We start from the raw sequence: 6,033 nt of genomic DNA on the forward strand, positions 1-6,033 counted from the left end.
TTGTAACGCCCCGCGTTCTCTAACTCGTTTATTTTAAGAGATAAATAGTGTCTTTGGATTTTTCCCTAAGTTGATAACTTTAATTCTTGGATCTTCTAACTTCGAAATTAAGTTTAATTTCATTGGATTAAGATAATTTAAGTTCTCGACCGTGTAGGAGATTTTTAGTTAAATCTTAAATTCAGGGGTTTTAGGATTTTCCTTCATAAATTCTACTTTTCTTTGAATTATTATTCTTGGGTCTTAGAGTTGAAGTTAATTATTTTATCTCGAATTATTGTGAGTTTTATTTTAACTACTAACGTGAAATTTCGGGTTTCTTGTTTTGGGCCGTTAGAACTATTTGAAAATAGAGTTCTAGTTCCTTCTAGCCCATGGGCTTTCCATTAGAGTTGGGAGTTGGGCTTTTCATTTTTAAAATCTAATTAAAAGGATTCTTTAAAAATTGGGAATGTGGGCTTTTTGGTTTAAAAGCAAATTAAATAAAATAAACATAAAACAAAGAAAACCCTAAGTGGCTCTCTTTTCCCCCTCCTTCTCCTTGTAGCCGCCCCCCCCCCCCCCCCCCCCCCCCCCCCCCCCCGATTTCTTCTTCCTCTTCTTCCCCAAACCAGCCGCCACACTCCCCCGATTTCTCTTCTCCGGCGACTCCACGGTGGCGGCAACCTCACGACTCAGCGCCTCACGGCGTCACGGCAGCAGCAGCACATTCGACGCATTTCGACGACGGCAGCAAAACAGCTCGAGCGACCGACGTCCTCCTGCAGCAGCGATTGGAAGCCTCGGCCAACGTCGATTTGTGGCATTTTTCCAAGACGAGCGGCCCTCCACGAGCAGACCCGACGCCCTCCGGTGACAGCGGCGGCTTCTGCACGAGTTTCGCGGCAACTCCGGATCCCTGCACCAGTTTCGCGGCGGCGCGTCTTGGTTCCGGCGGCCTCGTGCGCGACAGCTCCTCCGGCGTTGGTCTGCACCAAACCCGACGACCCACGACCCACAGTGTTGTTCTCTTTGCGTGCAGCAACTTCGATGACCCCGAACCCAACGGTGGCGATGCTTATTCCGTGGCCAGCACACAAATCGGCGTCTCCAACGACCTGTGCTATGGTTCTGACGAAAACATTGGCGGATTGGTGAGGATTTCTTCGTTCCAACAACTTTTGACCCCTACCCACACTCAACTGACGCTCAACTCAAGATACCCACTTTATTCGGCATTGGTTCTGCGCTGACCAACCTCAAATCGGACCCCAAGTCAACGTTACCCATCACTTTTTGGCGTTGGACCAGCAAGCTTTTGGCCTTTGGAACTCAATTTTGGGAACCCGAACCTCCTCGGCGTCGACCCACTCCTTACCCAAGAGGTTTTATGGTGAGATAGTAGGCAACGGATCATCTAAACTTACTTTCGATGCAAACTAAGTGTTTCTAGTATGAACTCTAATCAAGTTTGGATGCTTTTGGACTTAGGAACCCTTCGACGAGCTTAGTAGCAGTTTGGGACCTTGTGTAAGTAGTTTCTTACTGGAGGGATTGGTTGTTGTGTGCTGATATGATATAGTTGTTTGCTCGTGTGCCCATGCGTGATATTTGCATGTTGCTTGTCGTTGTTATCGTTTAGTAAACGTTATTGTTGATAAAACTGTTGATATATCTTGGGAAAATTATGTGGTTGTGTGAATAAATTTTAGCCAAGTAATCTTGGATAACTATGATTGAATTGTTGTTATGTTCTAATTGGTTTTCATGATGAAATTGGTATACCGGTACTATAATCTGTTGTTTCGAAAGCGTATTGAATATTTATGAGAAGACGGGTGTGTTTGATGTATGCTGGGTATCTATCAATTATATTTTGGTTAAGTTGTTGGTTGTGCCTTTTCTGTGAACGAAGCCTGTTGGAGCCGTTGGATCACGTTGGACTATTTAAATTGATTGGTTTTACATTTGATCATTTTGGTGTATCGCATATTGGACTGTTATGAGATTGTTGATGCATGAGGCATGGCGTAGTAGCAAGTAGGACTCTTGTGGGAGTTTTGAGACATAACAAAGTAAGTAGACAAGGGGCGTGTGCGTGCGTTAATGTATGCTAAATGGTCTCTAACGTGCTGATTTTTTTATGGCGTTTAATGCTAATTTTGTTACGTCATTGTGCTAAATAATTCTCGTTGTGTTAGTCGATCTACTTGGAGTAGTGTTGGATATTTGTCGATGAAAATGACGAGATTTCTGCTTTGCCAAACTGTTGAGTATTGTCGTGGTAATGTTTGTTGCCTGGATATGCATGAATTGTTCGGCGTGTATTGTGAGTTATTATACTTAGTAATGCTTGTTAAATAATGATGTTGGATATTAAGCATGATTGGGTTATTATCTCATTATTAGAAAGTTGTCTATGTTGTGGAAGCATGCTGGATTGTATCTGTGAGTTGAAAGATGCAGGGGTAGTGGCTTAAGAAAGTATATAGTAAGACTCTGGTGAGAGTTGGATTCTTGGAGAAAGTGAATGGGTGGGTGTCAGGGCCTCGGGTATAAATGGTCGGGGGCTGGTACGCCACTAATTGGGTATCGAGGCCTCGGGTAAAAACGGTCGAGGGTCGATACACCAATATTGGATAAGGATGAGTGTTGAGGCCTCGGGTATAAATGGTCGACGGTCGATGCGAGGAGTCTTTTGAAAGGAATACTATTGGGGCCTTGGGTATAAATGGTCAAGGGCCAATAGATGGCGAAGTCATCGGGGCCTCGCGTATAAATGGTCGAGGGCCGATGCAGCAGTGTCGGGGCTCTGGGTAAAAATGGTCAGGGGCCGACTCTACTCGAAGGAGTTAACTGTGGAAGGCTAGGATAGCTGTGATAAGCGTAGAGGTACTCGAGAGGTTAGGGAGGCTAGAGATTGGTAGTTAATGTGTTCCTGGTTGTGGTTGTCACCGAATTTTATAGAATGTGTCTATGTTTGGATGCATAATGTGATGAAAAGCATGACTATGAATGTTTCATGATTTGGTTGAGCATGATGTGTGTGTGTTGATTCTTTAATAAGCATGACACGTTGTTTCTTGATAAGTATGCCGTTTGTGCGTGACCCTTCAGATAAGGGCTGCTTACTGAGTACTGTGGTTGTACTCATCCCTCTTTTCCCCCTCCAGTTTGCAGGTATCGAGCTAGCTCCTGGGATGGTGATGGCGAGGAGGAGGCTTGATCGGAAAGACCATTAGCCATGCTGCGTGCAATTAATTTCCTTTAGTTAGGATAGTTGTGGCTATTTAATCTTGTAGTTGAGTTGTTAGTGGTTGGTTTGGTTTAGTTTTATTGTCTAAAGGATGCTGTAAGATTGCCGATTCATTATTCTTTTTAGAGCATTAATTTTGTTAGCTTCTTGAACTACGGGATTGTAACCTACTTAGGATATTTATGAATACATTTGTTTAAGTTGATCGTACTTGATTTAGTTTTTGCTTCATTGCCATTCGAGATGTTAATGTTCATTTAATGGATGGTTTATAGTTAGTAAAGGTTTCCTTGAAAGGTTTGGTTATTGTGAAGTCGGTATTAAATGGTCTATCCGTATAGGATGTGAGTTTCTCATAAATTTTTAGTGTTGTTGTTCTAATTGTTCAAGCTCTCGTGAGTGTTGAAAATTAGAGTAGCGCAGGAGAAGCGTGGTAGTTTTATTGCTTAGTTTTGTTGTGAAGATAATTCTCTTGTTTAGGTGAAAATTTTAGGTAGTCTTAGTAACGGTCCCTGTTTGGAAATGGTGAAATTCCTGGGGCGTTACAGACCTAATCCCTTACCGTATGATGACCAAAGATATAGGGTAGATGATGGACTTCACGGGATCTTTCCAACTATCCTTGATCTACAAGGAAGTTGATGTGTGGGCACCTTTTTGGGAGAAATGTTTGAGATTTTCAATTCAAAAGAAATGAGTATAGTGCAAGTGTACACCCATCACAAGTAATAAATGAAATGAGTACTCCGAGTATCGATTCAGAGGAGCTAACATAGTCTTATGATGATCATCGGCAAAGTTGCATTTGGTTTATGGTAAAAATAAATAAGAATGATGTTGGTCCTGATATTTTAAAACTTAATGAATAAAGTTCAGCCCAGTTATTTCAAATTAGCTAAAAAACACAAACTAAAGACTAGCTAAGCACCAAGCGCCTCCTCCGTTTTGAAATCATTTCTACTTCTCAATGTTCTTATGTCTAAATGATTTGGAAGTTCTAAATCCATTCATAATATGTCTATCAGAAAAGTGAATTTAGTTTAATGAAAATCAACCGTGACCTCGCACGAGGTTGAACCCGAGGTATTTGAAAGAAATCCAACCTCGAGCTTACCTCGAGGAACCTCGAGGTTCAGACTAAGCTGAATACATCGAGCATAACCTCGCCCAAGGTCAACCCGAGAAAAATGACAGAAGCTTACAAACGTTGCATATTTTTGTGTAGTCTATATTCTGTGAAATTTCTCAGACCTGATCTTACCCGAGGTTGTGCCCGAGGAGAATTACAAAATGTAAACTTCGTTAACAATAATATATATTTTGCCCAAATTATTTAGTGAGTTATTAAACAGTGTTCATTTATGACCATATATGGTTTAGTTTAGTGTAAACTTGATGGTTTGAATCTGAGTGTAAATGTTTGTGTGTATTTACTTATAGGAAATGGATTTGGTACCGAAGGTCCCTCTCGCGCTGTATGTCTGGTCCCAGCTCACCTGTCTATTGCACCTAGCGAAGACATCCGAGGCTATTAAGAAGAAACTTACCCCCGATCAGCTTCGTTTATTTAGGAAGACTGCAGTTGGGCATTTGCTTAATGTGGATCTTGTCTTTAACGGGCCACTAATTCATTGTCTGCTGCTTAGGGAGGTAAATGAGAGTCGTAAGGACACCATGAGTTTTAACTTGTTTGGTAGTAAGGTGTCCTTTGGACGGAGAGAATTTGATTTAATTAGCGGCCTAAAATATTCGACAGCCACCGTTATGAAGGACACCTGTCCTCGTAGGCTTAGGGCCCTATACTTCGATGATAATGTAGTGGCTGAGTTTGAGAAGAAGTATGAAGTGCTTCGTTTTGAGGATGATTGGGATGCGGTCAAGGTCTCAATTGTATACTTTGTTGAATTTGTATTTTACGGGCGGGAAAGAAGCGTGAAGTACGACAGTAGTCTGCTTGGAATAGTAGATGACTGGGAAGTGTGCTGCAACCATGACTGGGGGCAACTATCATTTGAGAAGACTATGAGGAGTCTAGAGCGAGCACTTGCGAAGAAGACACCTCAGGGGGCGTTGAGGAAATCGTACAGTCTTTATGGTTTCCCGTGGGTGTTCCAGGTAAATAAATATATATGAATTTTTAATTTAATTTGGACATACTAATCGTTACTAACATTATTTGTAATTTGTGCAGGTGTGGGCGTATGAGATAATATCTTCCATGACGGGACGAGTTGCCAGGAAGATAAGTGATAGTTTGGTACCCCGCATGCTCCGGTGGAGGTGCGGTCACTCGACTGGATGGCTCGTGCTGGAGAGGGAGATCTTCCAATCTACAACAGTATGTCTGACCCTTTTTTATGACTTTATTTCAAACTGCATAGTATTGATATCATTTTCCGTGCAGGCCAGAATTAGGGGCTTAGAACCGACTGAAGCGGAGAGGAGGTTTTTCAATAGGGCAATCGAACCACCAGCATCAGATGAACTAAAAGCTGATGAGGAAGTTCGTCAACGTCCAGAGACTGCATTCGAGGGTGAGGACATAAACACGGACCGTCCAACCGACAATGTTGGTGCTCCTATTGCTGCCGAGGTCGATCGTAACCAGGATGGAGAGGCGATACAGAACAAAGAAAAAAAGAAGAAGGTTATCAAGAAAGTGTTAAAAAGAATTAAAGTGTTGGACACACGTGTAGCCATGTCGTGAACAAGCAATGTCGTGAACAGAATCATCCTCATTACCAATTGTATCCATCTGTTCTAAGGACGCATGTTGACCATTAGTAGTTGCACAAGGG

General features: G+C 42.2%; 1 long non-coding RNA gene across 1 annotated transcript; it reads left to right on the forward strand.

Moving 5' to 3' along the window:
- The first annotated feature begins 594 nt into the window (after positions 1–594).
- On the forward strand, positions 595–3,388 carry LOC148211347 (uncharacterized). The gene is made up of 3 exons (XR_015790932.1): positions 595–1,372; positions 1,471–1,509; positions 3,153–3,388. It is a non-coding gene; the product is annotated as an uncharacterized LOC148211347 (long non-coding RNA).
- Positions 3,389–6,033: the final 2,645 nt, after the last annotated feature.

The sequence above is a fragment of the Momordica charantia genome (genome assembly GCF_013281855.1).
Source record: "Momordica charantia cultivar OHB3-1 chromosome 5 unlocalized genomic scaffold, Mcharantia_2.0 BLBB01000005.1, whole genome shotgun sequence".
NCBI classification, from domain to species: Eukaryota; Viridiplantae; Streptophyta; class Magnoliopsida; order Cucurbitales; family Cucurbitaceae; genus Momordica; species Momordica charantia.